A 21,010-nucleotide genomic window follows, 5' to 3' on the forward strand; every position below is an offset into this window, starting at 1 on the left:
GTCTCAGGGTTGTGAGATTGAACCCCGCATCAATCTCCTGAGCTCAGTGCAAAGTCTGCTTGAGATTCTCTGCCTCTCCCTCTGCCCTGTCTTCCACTCACACATACTCTCTCTTTTTAAAACAAACAAACAAACAAACAAACAAATAGAATCATGTAAAAGAAAAGAAAGTTCTTAATTCCTAATATTGGGGTGCGTGAGTGGTTCAGTCAGATAAGTGTCTGCTTTAGGCTCAGGTCATGATCTCAGCGTCCAGGGATCAAGCCCCACATCAGGCTCCCTGCTCAGTGGGGAGTCTGCTTCTCCCTCCCCTTTTGCTCCTTCTCCTGCTCATGCTCTCTCTCACTCTCAAATAAATAAAATCTTGAAAAAAATTCCTAATATTGAAATTAAAGTTGCTAACTGAACATTTACTTGGAGGTTGAATAATATATGTCAGTTCTCCCTAGATTATATCACAAAATCTCAGAAATGTGCATAGTTTCACCTGGGACCATATAAAAAGTATGGATAATGGCTCTAGAACTTGAAATTAATTTGGTATATGCCATTGTCTTATGTTGGAGAATTGTGTCTTCATCTTTTGTGAACCCTCTTCTCTCTCCATGAACCACTCTCCCTGTAAGGAACTCCTTTTAGACCACTGACTCTGATCATTCTTTCTTTTCTTTTCCTTTTTCTTTCTTTTCTTTCTTTTTTTTTTTTTTGTTGTTGTTTGTTTTTTGTTTGAAGAAGGCTCTACATCCAACGTAGGGCTTGAACTCATGACTCTAAGATCAAGATTCATATTCTGCACCAACCGAAACAGCAGGCGTCCTGACCCTGATCACCCTTAGCTTAACAATTTACATGTAAGTGAGATCATTGCTTCCAAATTCGCCATTGCAATGGCTGCAGTCTAGATGAGGGCTGATTAGTATTTTATCTTTTGTTTTACTTTGTATGATGTTTGATTTCAATAGGTGTATGTCATAACTGATTAGCCCATGTATAGAAATAACAGAAATGGAATTACTTTAGGAACCTATTAACTGTATAAACATCTGTAACTAACAAATAATGGAGCAGTTTATCTTGCCTCTTGGGCAAATGGTGAACTCATAAGACCCCAAATGATAATACTTCTGAATCTACAGTTTGTGGCTAGAAAAGGACACATAATAGCAATAGCTTATTGTATCAGGATAGCAGTAAGTACATTCATTGCAGCCTGAGGCTGCTCACAGGAAAGGATTTAGAGAAGCCTGTAGTTGTCTTCTGTTCTGCTGCAGGGCCGTATCAGATGTGCCTTCTCTCTCAGATCAGGAACTTGTTACAAGAGCATGGAACACCTCCTAACCAGAAAGCCCAACATGGAGTCTCTATTGGGGCTCTTATACCCATGCTGGGTATGTAGGTACATCATTGCTGTATGATGAGACCCAGTGTCAGAGTCCTCTGGGAGTCCCACCCAAACTGGGTGCAAACCATCAATCTTGTGCTCATTAGTAAGCAATGAGAACAGGTGGTTCAGACTGCCTCCCAAACTTGCTCCAAAACAGCATTCTTAAAAACTTCATGTCTTGACCAAACTCAGGCCAATTCTAGACCTGCTAGAATTAGTCCTCTCAGCACACCTATTTTATTGATGTGTTAGATCTAATCCCTTCCGCGTTTCCACAGTGGCCTCTCTATTTAGTATAGAAACAATCACAACAGATACCTGAGTGAGAGTATAATAAAGACTATGAATGTAGCTCTGCTCTGAGGAATATGGACAGTAGAAGTATTGAGTGGTGGATTTTAACTGACTTTATTAAAATTCTCAGAGTATTAAGAGATTTGGGAAGACTGAAAAAGAAAAAGCACTGATCTCCAGACATCATTAAGGGGTCATTAGGACAAGTCACACCACAAAAATTGATTTCATTTTCTGATGTCTAAATAATAATAATAATAATATAATAATAATAATAATAATAATAATAATAATAATAAACCACCTCTCTATTTCTAATTTGCAAAGCATTTGGCAAAGAATTTTGTGGTCATTTTTTATGGATAAGGTAGAGTAATACAGTACAGACAAATGGAACTTATATCTGGTGGTAAAATTGTGCCCAAATTGTTACTGAGTTGGTGCTAACTTGGGGCGGGGAGATCTCTAGGGTACATCCCACAAACCACAGGAAGACAGAAATATGGAAGAGCTGGTTAGTATGCTCCAGAGATGCCAAGATGGTGATAAGCTATAAAGTGCGGCCAAAATGATTAAAACTGAACCTTCGTGGCATCCATCTCTCCTTTAACAATAGCTACTATTTATCAAATACTTACTAGATGTCCGACATTCCGTTGGGCCTTCCCCTGTGTTAAGTCGCTGTGTCCTCCCAACCTGATGAGGTAGGTATACTGCTGCGTGGGGCACCTGCATGTGCTCACCAAGGCTCAGGGAGCTTAAATAACTTGCTCGAGGGCACACAGCTTGGAAGTGCTGAAGACAGATTTCAGACTCAAGCGATTTGATTCTAAGTCTCGCGGGTCTCAGTTTGATTCAAGGGGAAGATTGGGGAAACCTGACTGATAATCCTAACACTGTTTTAAATATACAACATGCTCAATGCAAGCTCTACGAAATAGCTTCTACACCGACTGAAAAACAGGCTGCATTAATGTCCCTTCTTTCTTCTCCATCCTTTCACATTGTTTTCAGAGCAGGTAGTAAATTCTGGTTCTGACTGTGCTGTTCCTTCGCTGGGGAACTTTTGCTAGCTCTCCACTGCTTACTTTCTTTTGCTCTAGTCTCATCTCCCACTACCCTCCCCACACCCACCCACGAGTTGCTTCAGGCTATTTCTACCTGCGTAACCTTGTCTTGAATGTTCCTGTTCCCTCGCAGATTAAACTATTGAAGCCTTGTCCCAGGTCAAATGCTCTCTCCTCTAGGGGTGGCTGAGAGGCTGAGACAACTGTGTAACAAGAGTAGAAATTATTGTCATGATTATTATGTATTAATTATTCATGTGCCAAAGGAAACCACACACTGGTGTTTTACTTCAGCCACCCACTGAGTCTCAGCTCTGCTTTCTCTTGAGAGGAATTGGACTCACGTATGCTCCCTTTTATACAAAATTGCGTAAAGCAGGAGCACAGTCTGTCAGAGGCTGTTTGGAGAAAGCCACCAGGCTTTCTTTGTGCTGCACAGAGCTTCCCCAGAGTGCTACTGCTCTGGCCTCTGCTCCTAGTCCTGTGCAACGCCCGCAGGGATTCAGATGGCAGATAGATGGAATGTTCCAGAAGCCGATCGAAGTTTTCAATAACCTGTTTCTGGAGATTCTCCACAAGCAATTCTCCCAAGAACTTTCTTAATTTTGCCCCTGCTGTCCCATCCCTGTAAATTATTTTTGTCTTCTGCTTCTTAGGTACTTCAAAATGTGTAGTTATCTATAAAGTAACACTTGACACCTTTTTTTTTAACTTAAAGGAAACTTTCTATGTCAATTCAAACACAGATGTGATTCTTTTTCTTGCTGCAACACTCACTGGGGATTCACTGAGATTGCAGGATGTTCAGAGTCAGCAGACCCTCATAGGCTACCCCTGACATCAGTCTAATCAGAGGGTTAGAACAAAGCCACAGCCAGAGTCCTTGTAGCAGTCTTTACGGCAGTCTACACAGCTGCCATGATCCACTCACTTACAAGGCAATGAAATCCACATTGGACAGCTGCCTGGGCTTAAAAGTCTCCTGCCTGACAGGCACCAGGATCTCTTGTGACATCTCCATAGGTTTAGCTTCCAGAGTCCCCACAGGGGACAGACTAGAGTCACCACATTCAGAGAAGCCCAAAGTTTGGCATCACAGCAGGGATTTATAGTTCTCCCAGATTAGATTCAGTATCTCTCAGGCACTGATATTTGTCCTAACCACTGTTGTCTAATAACATAGGTGACACTTACCATCTTTATTCATTTCCAAGGGAACAATGAGGCAGTGAATCAAAGATCAGACCCTCACACAGGTGGGGAAAGTTTTATGTACCAACATTGTGAATCTTTATAACTGCTTTTATTGGGTTGATTGCTAGGAAATTTGAAGCATTGTGAGTAGAACATGTGGTACAGAGTGAGGGATTTATGATCACCCAGCATTAATTTGCTTCGATGATATTTGGACAGTTGTGGTTATCACTTACGGTTTTTTGAGGTAGTATGAAAGTAGTAGTTTTACAATTTTAAGGAAATTTTGAAAGATAAATACTTGACCTTCCCTAATTATAACAGATTTGTTGATCAATGACTATGAACCAAATCGCTTTAATTATGTTATCTCATGGAATTTTCACAATGACAGGAAGTAACCCCATTCTATTAATGAGACATTAGGACTCAGAGAGATTAAACCATTTGTCTAATTCCTAGGACAAACCCAAAGACCTTATTGATGATTTAAAGTATTGCCTCTTGAATTTACCAAGAAGTACAGGAGGTTTTCAGAAGCTGTACAATTTTGTCATATTTTGTTTAATGTTATAAGCATTCTCAATAATTTCCCACCCTTAGTGCTCATCATTTACAAATACCTGCATACAGTTCTAACACATTGAAATAAAATAATTTACTCAACAATAGCCTGTTCACACACATGTATTTTATTTTCAATAATTTATTTCCACAGTTAATTGTGTCAGAGCATCTTCTTGCATGTACCTTTTTTTCTCTACTGTTATTTCTTTTGCAATTTCTTCTGTCATAGTGTGAAGAAAATTATCATCTCTCCTGAGATCTGATAAATAATAGCACATTATAGTATGCTAATTTTATGATGGTTTGATTTTTTTATATTTAAATTTTTACTCTATATGGAGGTGATTTTGCTTTTCGTACAAAGATATTGATCCAATTTGTTCATTTTCGTGTTGCTAACCAATAGTCTCAGTTCCACGTTTAAAGTAATTATTTTCATCGTTTTTAAAGTATAATTGTAATAAGGTTCTTATATACATTTGGACCAATTTCTGATCTCTCTTCTCTGATCCAGTGAATGATATGTGTATTTGGGCAGTAGTGACATGGAGTTTTAATTATTATTTCTGTGTAACATGTTCTATTGTCTGCTACAGTATGCCTTTCCTTTACACACTATCAGTGTTATTTTAGTATATTCCTTGGTATTTTCAATTTCTTATTTTTCAAAATAAATTCCAGAATCGTTCGGCTAAGTTTCACACAGAAAAAAAAAAATTCTGATGAGATTTTAATTGGATTCCATTAACTCTATAAATTAGCTAGACTAGACATGTTTCCAACATTTAGTCTTCCTTTTCTGGAATACACTTATCGACATGTTTCTACCGCCTTGCCCCCCCCTTCCCGCCCCCTCCATCTGTCTCTCTATCTTAATCTTTATTTTGCCATTTTCTTCAACTGAGTTATATATATATCTCTTTAATTATTTCATTTTTTTTGCTATTCTGAGTGAAACATTTATTTTTTTCATTTTGTTTGATTTCTGGTTATACCCATGTACCAAGTATAATTTTTTGGTGTAATCATCTTATGTTCATATACTTATTTATTTTTTGTTATTTCAAAAATTTTAGCAGTTTTAAAATAATTTTTAGGTATATTGAAATTATTTTATTTTTTAAGGATTTTATTTATTTATTTTTAGAGAGAGAGCATGTGCACATGCTTGGGGGGGAGAGGCAGAGGGAGAGAGAAATCAAACAGACTCCCCACTGAGTGGGGGAGCCCAACCCAGGGCTGGATTTCAGGACCCTAAGATTATGGCTTGAACTGAAACCAAGAGTTGGATGCTCAACCAACTGAGCCACTCAGGTGTCTCAGTATAATGATTTTTTTAAAAATAAGCATCTTTTAACTTTCTAATACTTAACTTGATAATATTAGTTTTCATCCTTACTGAATTTCCCAGAACCCTCCAAATAGCACTACACAATAATAACATACTTATTTTCTTCTTGATTAAAAATTGTTCACATTATTTTTTATTTATTTTTTTTAGAGAGAGAGCCCATGCATGTGCATGAGCAGGGGGGAGGGACAGTGGGAGAGAGAGAATCTTAAGCAGGCTCCACGCCAGGGCAGACCGTGACTTGGGGCTCCATCTCATGACCTGAGCCAAAATCAAGTGTCAGAGGCTTAAGCCAACTGAATAACCTAGGTGCCCCTTAAATTATTCACTTTAAAAGTGAATTATGGGGTATGTATTCTTTGATCAATAAAAAATATCTTTTTAATAATGTATATAATATTTTACTATTGAGTTGGTTTTACTTTAGAAAAAGATGTTCTTCAACTCATAAAGATGAATTATTTTTTCTATTTCCTCTGTATTTATCAAAAGGGAAAATTATCAGATATATTTTTGTATCTATTGGAAAAGAATCATGATTTATTTAGCCTTTTATATTGTATATTATAGTTATAGATTTCCTAATGTTGAGATACTCTGCTTTATATTCTGAATTAATATTCCTGATATAATATTACTTGGTCAAGGTGTAAGAACCATGTTTTAAGAGGTTTTTAACAACTTGAGTGTAAATTTACAGGTGGGTGACCAGGATGGTATAAGATGTGGAAATGACACTATATGAGAACTAGAATATTTAATCCTGGAAAAGAGAATAATTAAATTACCCCTCTTAAGAGGAAGAATGGTGGTTGATTTTTAAGTGCAAAGGACTTCAGCCTGAAAGGATTATTTTCATTTCAAAAATTTTCTAAGGGTAAGAACTAAATGAGGAGTTATAGAAATACAGATTTAAGAGAATTTTCTATATTAATTACAGACCTTTAAATTTTAAATGTGCTGGTTTCTAAACAAGTGAGTGAGCATTGTCATTAATATAAATGTTGAAGCAGAGACTGGATGACCTTTGATCTATAGAAAACCTCCTGCATTGGTTGAAGGTTGTTGCTCTGGTGGACCTTTAAGGTACTTCCCAACGGTATAACTTTAAATCTATGATTCTGTGGTTAAAGAGTACATTATGCTACATTATCTCTATTCTATCAATGATCTTTTTAACTGATGAGGTAGGCAGAATTCCAATATGACTCCCCAGATTCCTTGCTCTTGGTATATTTAGGTAGGAGGGTAGACTTCTCACTAGTAAGGCAGTTTAAAGCCCCTCAAAAGACCAGAGGGAGAGAAAGATCTCAGAAACTTAGGTATCTGGACAGAGCAAATAATTTTAAAATATTAGGGGGAAAAGTGAGGACTAAAGTAGTCTTAAAGAGACCACTAGAGTTGGAGAAATGTAATTTTTAGGAGGGTATAATAACCATACTGTAACTAGAAGTAAAAGTCTGAATAGAAGGGGATAGAAGTTAATTTCAACTCAGAGCGTGGGACGAGAATTTGTAAAATAGTGTGGGGGTAGCCGCTCAGTGGGGAAAGGGAATGGCAGATGGGTAAACAAAGAATTTTAGTCCTAATTTTACTCCTAAATTCATGAAGAAGACCTTAATTGTATTTTAGGAAGTATTATTTTGTCTGCTCTTACAGGATTGTTGTGGCTTATAAATAACAGTTAAAGCCAAGTAATATATGTCTTGTTTTCATAAATATGTATTTAGGTGCATTTTACTATAGGTACAATATAAAAATAAAATAGGTATACATTTTATTTTTTTTAAGTGCTTGTGAAGGTATTGAATGTTATAACACTGCTCCTTTAGTTACTCACGCCTGTTGAATGAATAACCACAGTAACTTAAAATAGGGCATTTAGATCATCTAATAAAGGCTTCATTAGCAGAAGCCTAATCTCTTAGAGGTAACTGGAAAAATATTTCTATAATTTGCTATGAGATCTTGTTGGTTCACACCCTTGGGAATATCCTGGATGAAATCTAAAACTGGCACCCATTTTTGGAGGGCTGGGAGAATACGAAGAAAGGGGTGGGCCACTCCAGATTGGTAGGTGGCAGGTTTTAAGGAGCAAGGGAACTTACTTATAAGGCTTGTCTTGGGTGCCTTCAAGCCTAGTAGATCTCTGGACCTGCCTACCAGAATCTTAGAAGTTTATATAGAGGCCTTAACTGGGTTCCACCGTGTCTACCATTGTCTACCATTCATGTCATCTCAACAATACATTGCTCTCTCAAGGTTGCATCCTTGGAAATGGCTCCAGCTATGGGAAAGGAGTAATGGAATGTACATTCCAAGGACAGGGAGGGAGTGAGGAACTCAAATTGCCCGGGCCCAAGTCGCAGGTCAACCTGCTATCATATACTCTCAGTTATCTCCTACAACAGATCTCAGGATGTTTTTAGAGATAGAAGCATCATAATGGCGAACAATAGCTAATTACAATTAGTACTGTTAATTGAATTGTGTGGTAGTGAGTATTCATTCATAGTTTTCTTTCTTTCTTGTCCTGGGCACAGATTCCCTTGTGAGTGGAATATACCTCCTACCACACTGAATTTGGGTTTGCCCAAGTGGCTTGCGATCACAATGAAAAGAGGAGAGAAGCCATGGTATGTGAGGTTTGAGGAAATTTCCTCCGGCCATCTTGCACTTCTGCTCTCCACAATGAGAAGATCCTGCCTGAGGTAGGCGTTGTTCTTTCATCCTGAATGCCAGATACAGAGACTCACGAACAGATCTGAAACCCAAACTGCGTACTGGAGCCAAGAACAACTTAACTGGTCAGGTGAGCTTAACCCATTCAGTAGAGCCACAGACAACATGAAGATTCCTGAACAAGAAACAAATGTTTGCTGTTGTAAACTATTGAGATTTTGAGATATTTGTAGCTTCCTTACTCAAGGAAATCTGACTCATAGAAAGGTACTATGCTAGGGGCTTTATTTTTGTTATTTCAATCCAACAGAAACATTATAATAAGCTATTTTAATAGTATTATAATTATTAAAACAAAATATATAATTATTAAGTTAAAATATTATAATTGTTATAATATTAATATCTCAATGTTGTAAATGAAGAGACAGGAGTCAGATTTAAAAATGTAACCTAGATCATGCAGGTAACTGGTGGTTTAACTGAAATTGGAGTCCAAATTGTGTCTGAATCTAACAGCCGTGTTCTTTCCACATCCTCCAATATATTAAGAAAGTGTATGTGTGGGGTCTTAATTATTTTTTCTTGTGCCCATTAAAAAGCTGTGATTGGATATGTTTCGTGTCTCAAGGGCCAGAAGTTTTTCTGTATTTGGAGAAAGAGATTTTAGCTTTTTGAATCAAACAGCACTTTCTGAGTATAGCTATACATATGAAGGTGTGTGCAAATGCATAAATTTTAGCTCCTGATGAATTATAAAATAAAAATGTACATTCAAGTTACTTTAAAAATGCAATCCATGTTAGAGAATAATATGTGGTAACCATATGCAGGAAGTGGAGATGAGATGAGAACATCATTCTGTTACACTTATATTAACTCTAATCACACTTGGTAGTTGATGCTCTTACGAGGGCTGCCAACTAACATTTTAGGTAAATGAATAGCGAGGATATATAGCCTTCACAAAGCGGGCACCTTGCCTGTCAAATAGGTAATTACAGAGGCTATGACTCCATTAGGAAAATGGTGGCCAATCAATGTAAACCCTAAGAGCTCAGATCTTTTGTAATTGATTGAGAGATTCAGTGACTTCAGTGCAATTGCATTTCAAATGTAAGAAACCAGTATTTGGCCAGATGGCTGCCATGAATTCCAGAGGGAATTTATGAATTTTAATGAGAGCAGTGGCTACACAATTTCAGTCACATGTGTTAATACTGAATGAAATATGCAGATCAATATTGAAACTGCCCCCTGGGGTATCCAAGCTTTCATTTGTCATACCCTAATATTCATATTTATTTCCGCAGGTATGCAGTTGCTTATCACACCAAGGGTTGAGAAACTTGTTAATGTAAATCACAACTGATATTTGGAATTATAGTCTGCTTCTTACTTCTTCTGAGATGACCATTACATAGTTCAGGGTAATTTAGAGGTTCTATTTCAGAAGTGTTCAGTTTGTGCAAATGAGAGACATTTAAGTTTATTCATCCACTCAACAGTTCCTGTAAGGTTAACATGAATAAGATGCAGGAATTGGGGATAATTCATAGATGAATTAGACATGGTTATGGATTGTGTCCTGAAAGAGCTTAAAAATCTAATAAAGGCAGAGAGAAATATATTTTTTTAATGATTATAATCCTAGGATGGAAGTGATAAGTATCCTAAGAGAGGCGCAGATAAAGCAGTAGTTCTACTTGGTAACTAGGTTAACTTATTGTGGGTAAATATATACATACTAATAAGGGCAAAGATTTTCACTTCTGGTAGTGTCACTCAAGGTAATTCTAAACCAACATTCTGAACAAAAATAACAAGAACAGTTGGAGACTATTATTTTTTAAAGATTTATTTGTTGATTTGAGAGAGAGAGGGAGGGCATGGGGGAGGGGCAATAGAAGAAGGAGAGAGGGAATCACAAGCAGACTGAACATAGAGCCAATCATGGGGCTTGATCTCACGACCCCGAGATCATGACCTGAGCTGAAATCAAGAGTAGGAGACTGAGCCACCAAGGTGCCCCTCAGTTGGACACTATTAAAGAAACATTTTCGTGAAGGTATAGAAGAACCAGAAATACACTGAAGGGTTGTGGGGCCAAGAGATAGGTGAGGGCCAATATCCAGAGAAATGGGCACAGCATTCAGGGTGTTTGCAAACAATTGTAGGTTATTGAAGAGATGATCAAAATGCTGAGTATTTTTGGCAACCTTGTGGGGCTAAGGGGACAATAGTGGGGTCCAGGCTCTGTGAAAAGTAGAGGCTGTGGAGAAAACCTCCCACTTGGTGCTTTAGGTTTGGACCCTGATGGGCACCACATTCTGGGGGTAAGGATGACTGGGAAACCTGTCAGTCTGGCCTTGAGTCTAGTGGGAGGCCCAGAAAAGGTCAATGCCTCAAGAAGAGGAAGGCTATTTCTGGTCCCTCAAGGTATGTGGTACAAGCAACAAAAAATCCTTTCTGAAGGAGCATAGTATCACTGGAGGCTTAAGGTGATTTCTGAAAAAGCAATGTCTATCACATGATAACACTTGACCTGGCACACTGAGCGACAAGCTGATGTGAATGAGACAATGCAGAATTAGCAAATATTTAACAATAACTAGGCTTAGTGTATTCAAAATATAAAAGGCAAGCTTGAAAATTTTCAGAATTGGAAATGATAGAAATGGAGAAATTTTATTTTTTTATTTTTATTTTTTTTATTATGATATGTTAGTCACCATACAGTACATCATTAGTTTTTGATGTAGTGTTCCATGATTCATTGTTTGCGTATAACACCCAGTGCTCCAGGTAATGCGTGCCCTCCTAAATACCCTTCACTGGGCTAGCCCATCCCCCCACCTTCCTCCCCTCTAAAACCCTCAGTTTGTTTCCCAGAGTTCATAGTCTCTTGTGATTCATCTCCCCCTCTGTTTACCCCCCCCTTCATTTTTCCCTTCCTTCTCCTAATGATCTAAATGGAGAAATTTTAAAAAGAAAAGTTCTAGAACTGAGAGTTAAAAATCTGAGTGGTGGTGGGGGCGCCTGGGTGGCACAGCGGTTAAGCGTCTGCCTTCGGCTCAGGGCGTGATCCCGGAGTTCTGGGATCGAGCCCCACATCAGGCTCTTCCTCTATGAGCCTGCTTCTTCCTCTCCCACTCCCCCTGTTTGTGTTCCCTCTCTCGCTGGCTGTCTCTCTCTCTGTCGAATAAATAAATAAAATCTTTAAAAAAAAAAAAATCTGAGTGGTGGTATTTGCTTTAAAATAATTTATTTAAAAATAATTTATTTAGCTATGCATTTGTATTTAATGTATTCTTCCCTGTATGTACTGTATTTCACAATAAAAAAGTATAAAAGATATAGAAGTGCTAACAGCATATGTTTTTGTCAGATTCCAAAGAATATGTTAAATCTATGAACCTACTATTTTATTCAAACTTTTGCCGCAACCTTAAAAGATAGATGATAGTATCTCACCACCCAGATGGGAAAACAAGACAGCTGAAAGAAAGTTCACACAGCTGGGAAATAGCAGAGCCAGGTTGCAAACCTACATTTGCCTGACTTCACCCTAAGCTCTTAACTCTATGCTAGTAAAGGCTTAAGAAGTCCCTTTGAGGGGCGCCTGGGTGGCTCAGTCAGTTAGGCGTCTGCCTTTGGCTTGGGTCATGATCCTGGGGTCCCTGGATTGAGTGCCCTATCTGGATCTTTGCTCAGCAGGGAGCCTGCTTCTCCTTCTGCCTGTGCTCTCCCGGTTGTGCGTGCACTCGCTCTCTCTCCCTCTCTCTCTCTCTCTCCCCGACAAATAAATACATAAAATCATAAAAAAAAAAAAAAGAAGTCTCTTGGATGAGGAATTGTTTCTGATGTTTATGTTCAAACCGATGTTGCTATGGCTAAATCTTCTGCTCCAGTTACTAATGCTGGTAATTCTTGACGAGATGGTAATCCTACTCTGTTGGTATTATTCTCAGCCAAGAGATTTCCATGACAAATTGACTGGGGCTTCTAAACCTTCTTAGGTTTATCCACAGAGTCCCCTGTTTAGAGCCTAAGCATGTCCCTGGGAGTGGGGGTTGGGGTCACTAGGTCCCAACTAATGAAAAGTTCCATTTCTCTTTTCCTCCTTTGATTGCAAGGAAGAACGAGCCCTCTTGCCGTATTGCTCTGTAGCTCCATGGTTATTTATTTTTTTTCAGGTGCCTGGTTGCTTTTTTCCGCCATTAGGTACTTTCTGTCTCAGAAGGTATTCCCCCACCTCCAGCTCTGTATTCAAAGTGCTCCTTCCCCACTCCCCATCAGAGCGTGGAACTCCAAGGGATGTTGGGAGAAACAGACTTTGCCAAGCTATAAAAAAAAGATCGTTTTATCGTTTTCTCCAGGGTGATGGACACCTTATAATTTTGCAACTAATGCCATCCACATGATTGTTCCAGAAAATAAAGATGTGTTCAGAAATCATTTGCTGGTTCTATTTCTAGATATAGAAGTGGCTGGTATTTTTAGTTCTCACCTCTCTGGTTTAAAAAAAAAAAGTTTTCCTTGCTAGGCACTCTGCCACACATCATGAACAATGAGGCTCTGCTCTAACCCAAGTAAGTTCCATCGACAGCTGTTTGTGTCTTTCAGTGACTTAGTATTCAGTTAAACAAAATAAACCCACACTGTCCAGGCTATGGTAATCAGTGCCCTACTGTGCCAGCCACACACACACACATCTGATTCTCTCCAGCTGTGCACATCACATTACACAAATGACATTAAAAAGGAAATGGGGCATATTTAGGGGCATGGGGGCTGGAATCCACATTGATTCAAGGAGAATTGATTTGAGGAACTGGGCATGTGTACGGTGGAGAAGTGAGAACAAAAGGAGCAGGATGGCCCTCTGGGCTATGATAGGGGGATCGGCCAGGTGGTAAGAGGAGGCAGATTGTAGCTGAATGTGAGTAGATTGTAGCAAATGTGCAGGGGGAGATGTCCAATGAAGGGAATGGGCTGCCTTCAGAGCCGTGGGCTCTGTCAGTAAAGGTGTTTAAATGCTGGGTGGTTAAGGAGGTTAGACATAGCGTTCTTGCGATATGGATATAATCATTTGTGGCCTTATCCCAGAAGTCAACAGCTACTGTTTCCAAAGGAAATGTCTTCTGAACTTTAATCAGTTAATAGGCAACTTAGACCATGGCCCACGAGTAAGGGGGAATTGCTTATATAAACTTTTGTGTTTCCTGTGATTAGGAAATAATGGGAAGGATTTTTGGGGGGCTAACCATACATAATGCTACATCACTGACATAGCAAAGAAATTTAAGGCTGAATTGGTATTCGAAGTTTCCAAGCATCACAAAACTTGAGGCTTGGGGAAGAGCATGGAGTTTTTATTTATTTCCTAGTCCTTGTTAGACAAGTGTCTTTATTTTTTGTTAATTATCTTGCTAAGCCCTGTAGTTGTCATGATATGCCATGTGGGGGTGTGTAAGAAGTCACTTGGCAGTCAAGTCAATAAATGATGTGGTATGGACCACTTTAACCCAGAATTTGATTAAGAATTTGTGCTTTGAGTGTTGTGTGGGGAAAGAAAAGACAAGATGCTTTGAGGCATTGTTTTCTGAAAACCGGTATTGAGTAAAGAAGGCTTTCACTTACCAGAGTAAGTCTTTTAATAATATAAAAGTGGGAAGAGCTCCAAGCTTTCTGATTTCTGCTTTTCTGATCTCTTTGGTGTTGGAAGTTAGAGAGGCTTGGTTTTCCCAATCAGTTTTGTCTCAATAATCTCTTACTTCAGAGACGGCAGTAACAGAACTAACTGGGCAGAAATCAATGCCCCTGAGAACCATTTCAATTTGTAAACCTTTGGTAAGCGGTTTAGCACTTGGATCTTCAACCCTGGAGGAATCATATCAGGGTTAATAAACCTAAGCCACAAAAGAGAGTCTTAGATCTGCAAGGTTTTACAGGAAGGCAGAAGTGAAGATGGTGGGAGAGAGTAGACCTCCGATTTCTACTGTAGAACAAAAGCCATTGAAGGTTTTATTTTTAAACTTAATCACAGTGTAAAAGAGAGAGAATTTTGGGGCGCCTGGGTGGCATAGCGGTTGAGCGTCTGCCTTCGGCTCGGGGCGTGATCCCGGCGTTATGGGATCGAGCCCCACATCAGGCTCCTCCGCTGGGAGCCTGCTTCTTCCTCTCCCACTCCCCCTGCTTGTGTTCCCTCTCTCGCTGGCTGTCTCTCTCTTTGTCAAATAAATAAATAAAATCTTTAAAAAAAGAGATAATTTTTCTTAAGTTTTAAGATTTTATTTTATTTATTTTTTATTTTATTTTATTTTTACATTTCTCTGTAGCTGGAGACTTGAGCTCCTTGCTATCTTAACCATATGCCCCTGAGTAGATAGATTTGCACAATAGAAGAGTAATTCTTTTTCCAGGACAGAAAAAAAGAGTTAGATATGGAAATATGAATTCCTTTGACTATATTACCCAATTCCTGTGCCTCTCTTGATTGAAAGATCCACATTTTACATTTGTAATGTGCAAAACACAAAGGTTTCAGATCAAAGTTTCTGGTGGTTGAAAATATTTCTTGTGTCTGATCTCTAGGCTTTTTTTTTTTTCCCCTTTGAGATTTCCACCATTTACAACGTAGCTCCAACTATTGCAAGCTCTGGAATGACTGCTTTTATACTCCGGTGTTGGATATATCCTTTTCTACTTGTATATGCATTAAGCAATACAAGCAATTCAGAATCTTGGCAAAGGTTTCTCCTTAAAATTATTCCCCAGAAGTATAAACGAGAGAGAGGAGGATGGGAGAGAGAGGGAACAGGGTGATGGACAAATCCAAGGAAAAAAATTGAGGTTTTCAGCAATAAACTGCTACAAACTGCAAATCTGGGGGCTTAGTTTAGTATTGTTAAACGTCTTGTTGACCACAGCCTTTTTACCCAAGCCTATAGCCGTATCATTGTCTTCATTTTCAGCAAGTCTGTCAGCTGGGATCCTACATTTAGTAAACAATGTAGAGTGGTAGCCATTTCCTTTGAGATGGTTTTGTAGACTCCAGGAGTGATTAGATGCACAGGTATTTTTTTAAGGCTCATTTATATAGATGAGGCAAGTCAAAGTGACGGGAATCTATGAAGAGCAATATGAAAAATGATCCTCTCTTTTAAGTACTGGATGGTCCTTTATAAAAGAAGTTTCCGGTGGTGAATTTATAGCTGCCCTACTCAGCCTTATCTAATCACTTTAATGCTTTAAAAAATGTCTCCTTCTTTCTATATTTTGGAATAATTTCTGGCATAAGTTTAATAGCTCGGAGACTGCTACTGAGTTCTTATGACACACCAGCCAGTATGCTAAGCACTTCTGCACGAATTACATCATTTAATCCTCAGAAGAGGATCACCATTTAATCACATGTCATAGGTTCTATTATTATTTTGATTTTATAGATGAAGTCACTGAGAGTTGGAGGGGCGAAGTTGCTCACAAGCCCAAGGAAATGCTCCTATAGCTGGGGCATTCAGGAGCGAGCACTGGAGGCCAGGCAGTGTGACTTCAGAGCACATGGGTGCGCTTAATCACTCTGCTATACCACCTGTGGTCCTTTGTTTCATTGACCCCTTCATGGATACTGGGAAGGTTATGGTATATATTCTACACCTTTATGTATGTATGCATTATACACATGCATAAATGACATAACTTCTTTTTTCATGATATTTCATGTCAAAGCTTATGAATTCTTTTGGAGAATGGTTTTTCTTATTTATTTTTTATTATGTTATGTTAGTCACCATACAGTACATCATTAGTTTTTGATGTAGTGTTCCATAATTCATTATTTGCGTATAACACCCAGTGCTCATTACAACTCAAGCCCTCCTTAGTGCCCATCAACAGGTTACCATTCCCCTCCCCCTCCCCCTAAACCCTCAGACTGTTTCAGAGTCCATAGTCTCTCATGGTTCATCCCCCTCTGATTCCCCCTCCTCCAGTTTTCCCTTCCTTCCCCTAATGTCCTCCATGCTATTCCTTATGTTCCACGTATGAGTAAAACCATATAATAATTGTCTTTCTCTGCTTGACTTATTTCACTTAGCATAATCCCCTCCAGTTCCATCCATGGCAATGCAAATGGTGGGTATTCATCCTTTCTGATGGCTGAGTAAGATTCCATTGTATACATGAACCACATCTTCTTTATCCATTCATCTGTTAAAGGGCATCTCGGCTCCTTCCACAGTTTGGCTCTTGTGGACATTGCTGCTATGAACATTGGGGTGCAGGTGCCCCTTCTTTTCACCCCATCTGTAAATTTGGGGTAAATACCCGGTAGTGCAATTGCTGGGTCATAGGTTGGCTCTATTTTTAACTTTTTTTTTTTTTTTAAAGATTTTATTTATTTCTTTGACAGAGAGACAGCCAGCAGGAGAGGGAACACGGGCAGGGGGAGTGGGAGAGGAAGAAGCAGTCTCCCAGCAGAGGAGCCCGATGCGGGTCTCGATCCCAGGACTCTGGGATCATGTTCTGAGCTGAAGGCAGATGCTTAACGACTGAGCCACCCAGGTACCCCTCTATTTTTAACTTTTTGAGGAAACTCCACACTGTTTTCCAAAATGGCTGTACCAACTTGCATTCCCACCAACAGTGTAAGAGGGATCCCCTTTCTCCACATCCTCTCCAACATTTGTTGTTTCCTGCCTTGTTAATTTTAGTTATAGGCTATGTGCACTTTTAAATGAAACTAGACAAATAAGTGTTGTCTAGATTTCCCTTCTGGCAAGTGGACTTTATAAACTTAGTTCAGTGCCAAAAAGAAGAGTTGTTTTATCTTCCCTTAATGCCCTTCATATTTCCCCAGGAGTTCCTTGGGCTTGCTCCTATCACTGGCAGAGACAAGCAAGAAGACTTCACTAAAAACAAACAAAAACAACATTTAATTTTGAAATCACTTATGACTATGAACTAGGATTAGATTGTGCTCTGGCACACATTTTTGTGTTAGCGTATCCATGCCTGTGTGTGTGTACATATCTAATTTTCACAGAGCAAACATTTTGAGTATTTTCTTGGTTCCAGACACATTTGAGTATATGTACACATTCAAGCGTGCCTTATTCCTTTCTCCAAGAAGCTCATCGATGATATGCAATCTCTTCATTATCTGAATGTTGTCGAACAATATAAACTCAAAAAGTGATCATTTTACTTTCCAGTCTTATATCTAAATCCTTTCTAGAGGATTTTTGTTTGTCTCCCTAATATGACCCCAGTTTCCCCACCTTTCATCTCCTAAAATTTTTATTGTTTTCTGCTTGAATTTCCTACTCTTTGTTTCTTTTTATTTAATGTGCGCTCTCTCCCTTTCCCCATGCTTTTTCATGGTGCTTTGAGTCTTTTCTTCCTCTCCCCTTCCCCTTAATAACTCCTATTTATTCTTTAAGACTCAGTTCTGGCAATCTCTTTTCTAGAGAGCCTTCTACCGTCTTGTTCCAGCTTTGCCCAGACTAAGGTGGGTGGCTGTCCCTCTCTGGGCCCCACGGTATCCTGGACATAGAATAGCTACCTCTATTATAGTTATTCCAATGCCATTTGAGTTATCTACCCACACGTCTGATTTCCCCCCCAGACTCTTGGCTTGTTGAGTGTACCACTCTGTTTTTCTAATGTCCACAGTCCCAGTGTGTAGCAAAGTGACACATGGTAGGTGTTGGGGAACGTTTGTTGCATGAATGAATGTTTAAAGACACAGCCCTCATGCCCCCTCAGCCTCTTCGCTTTCAGAAGTCCTTCCTTTTCTGACCTCCTGTGGCACATACAAACCGTACCATTTACTTGGGAATTAATCAGATGTTGCTCTGGAAATCTCCCTTATATTACTGCTATTCTAAAGCTTGCAGTGTTATTTATTGTTTTCTCTCTGTTCTCAACTAGATTTTGAGCTCCTTGGATGCAAGGGGGAGGTTTTATAGTTCTGGGTGTTGTCAGTACCCCCCAATACTGCTTTATACATATTATCTTCTTTTTAAAAAGGATTTATGTATGTATGTATGTATTTTTGAGAGAGAGAGCAGGAGCAAGTGGGAGCATGAGCAGGGGGTGGGGCAGAGGGAGAGAATCTCAAGCAGGTTCTGGGCTGAGCTCAGAGTCTGATGTGGGGCTTGATCTCATGACCCTGAGATCATGATCTGAGCCAAAATCAAGAGCCGGATGCTCAACTGACTGAGCTGCCCAGGCGCCCCTGTATATATTATCTTCTTGATAATCCTGGTTCATGAATTGTTGAACGCTTCAAAAAGCTGAACAAGAGCTCCCTCCAAGACACAGACATCATGGCCATTGCCTTTCCATCCTCCATTTCCTCAAGCATTGGGTACAGTGGGTAAGAACAGGGACTTCAGAGAAGCCCTTTTATTTCTCAATGGAATCAGGAAATTCATAGTGAGAGATTTTAGTTGCTTTCTTAGAGAAAGATAAAATACAGTGACTGTGGAGCTCTCCATTTTTAAGCATCAGTTTCTTTCACGGTGAAGCTGGTGTAATAGATGATATAGTTCTCTGATAGGGTTGTGGTGATGGGCAGTGAGATAATGTGTGCAAAGCAAGTGACAGTGCCTGGAACATGGAGATTCATCAGTAAAGGTTGGCTGTTATTGTGAGCATTCACTGTGGGTGCGATCATTTGGAGTTCCATAGAAAATAGCCACATGGAGCTTATTCAGTGGGTTTATCTGTTGTTGTTGTTATTATTATTATTACTATTATTATTTTTTTATTTTTACAAATAATAAGAAACACAGTGCTTTTTATGTCCAGCTATTGTTCTAAGTGCTTTACCTATATTGACTCCTTTAAACCTTTAAACAGCCCTATTAAGTATATTTTACTATCTCCATTTCAGATATGAAGGCTTTAAAACACCAGAAATCATCCAGTCACACAGCTAATAAGTGGCAGAACTGGAATTTGAACCCACACTCTTTGGTTACAGAGTCTATGCATTTAACTATTACGAAGTAGAGGGCCTCTTATAGAAACATCTTGAATACATGTTGAATACGTCTAATCTGTGCCGGGTAGAGAGAGGACTAAGCACAGTCCCTGCCTTGATGGCTTTCACAGTCAGGATGGGAGACAGACAAGCAAGGACACCATTACTGATTACTATAATAGGGGCTATAATTAGGGCAATCTGGTGTTCCAGTTTGTCCAGCAGAGTCCTGGCTGACACCTGTCATCCAGCATAACTATAAATAGTGTTTTCTTTTACATTCAACAGTATGTTTGTTGGGATGGTACATTATATGGTCTCTGTCAGCTCTATTAAGAGAATGCATGAGGTGTTCTGGGGAGAGCTTCCTCTAACTGACTCTTAGAGGATGAGACGAACTTTGCTGGGTAGGAGGGGGACTTTGGAAGCAAAAAAAAAAAGGGCATGGAAGCGTGAGAATCCTGGATATGCTCAGGAAAGAGCACATAGATGGAGGCTGTTGTAGGGTGTGGGGAGGGGCTGTGTGGGGGTGCTGATTCTCAAACCTGACTGCACATGAGAGTGCTCTGGGGAGCTCTTAAAACTCTGCGTGCCCAAGCTGCACCAATTACACCAGAGTCTCTGGAGCCGAATTTTAAACTCTCCAGGTGATTGCAGTGTGGTTTGAGAACCTTGGAGGTGGAACGAACTTTGGGAATAGGAGAGAGGTGACGGGTGGGTGGGAGAGGGGAACTAGGCAAGGACTAACTCATGGAAGGATTTGGTCATAACCCAAGGTGCTGCTTCTTGTCCCTGAATGTCCCTGAATGCCAAGTCCTTCTGCAGAGCCTCAGTCTGGTCGGGGCAGGTATGTGAGGCTTTGTCACTACTGTCTCTGTTCTGTGAGGGCAGCAACATGAGTCGATAACAAGCTGTGGGTCGTAGCTTGTGCCCACTATGTACAACCCTCTAAAAGTGAGCATCGCGATCTTAGGACAACTTGCAAAACTTCTCTTCGTGACCCAGAAAATCCTTCAGTGGTGCTAAGGGTGCCAAGGACTATTAGACAGGTGAGGCAGACCATACTTTTATATAACACAGGTGGGCATGGAAACACCTTAGAACAATTCTTACTGTGAAAAAAAAAGAAATCCCTAAAATGCATTATAGATATTAAAAAAAAAAAAAAACCTGCATAGTTTTCTGTGAAGGAAATCAAAGGTTAATTAGCTTTTCCTGTCTCTTGATTATTTACCAGTCTAGCTAATTGTTTAGAAGGTGGAACCTGCTAATTATCAAGACTTATTTCATGCATAAAGTGAAATTAGAAGGGTTAATAGTAATGTCCACACTTTTCCATTGCAGAGGGACTGCCTACTCTGGAGCCACATTATGAGTGGCGTCCAGCTCCCCTGCTGTGACTGTGTTAACACTCTGCCCTTCGTGACAGCAACTCAGACGATGAGGAGATAAATTAACTCAGCTGAGCAAGCAGGTTT

At 39.5% G+C, this 21,010-nt stretch overlaps 1 long non-coding RNA gene across 10 annotated transcripts in view; it reads left to right on the forward strand.

Annotated features, from left to right (window-relative positions):
* Positions 1-21,010, forward strand: part of LOC123781326 (uncharacterized) — a 1,008,785-nt gene that overhangs the window by 204,835 nt on the left and 782,940 nt on the right. For all 10 annotated transcript variants that reach the window (XR_015727453.1, XR_015727456.1, XR_015727455.1 and 7 more), the window contains one exon: positions 8,401-8,669. This is a non-coding gene — a long non-coding RNA (uncharacterized LOC123781326). The remainder of the gene's footprint in view (positions 1-8,400; positions 8,670-21,010) is intronic.

This window comes from Ursus americanus, chromosome 18, assembly GCF_024610735.1.
Source record: "Ursus americanus isolate L20-20 chromosome 18, mUrsAme1.1.p, whole genome shotgun sequence".
NCBI lineage: Eukaryota > Metazoa > Chordata > Mammalia > Carnivora > Ursidae > Ursus > Ursus americanus.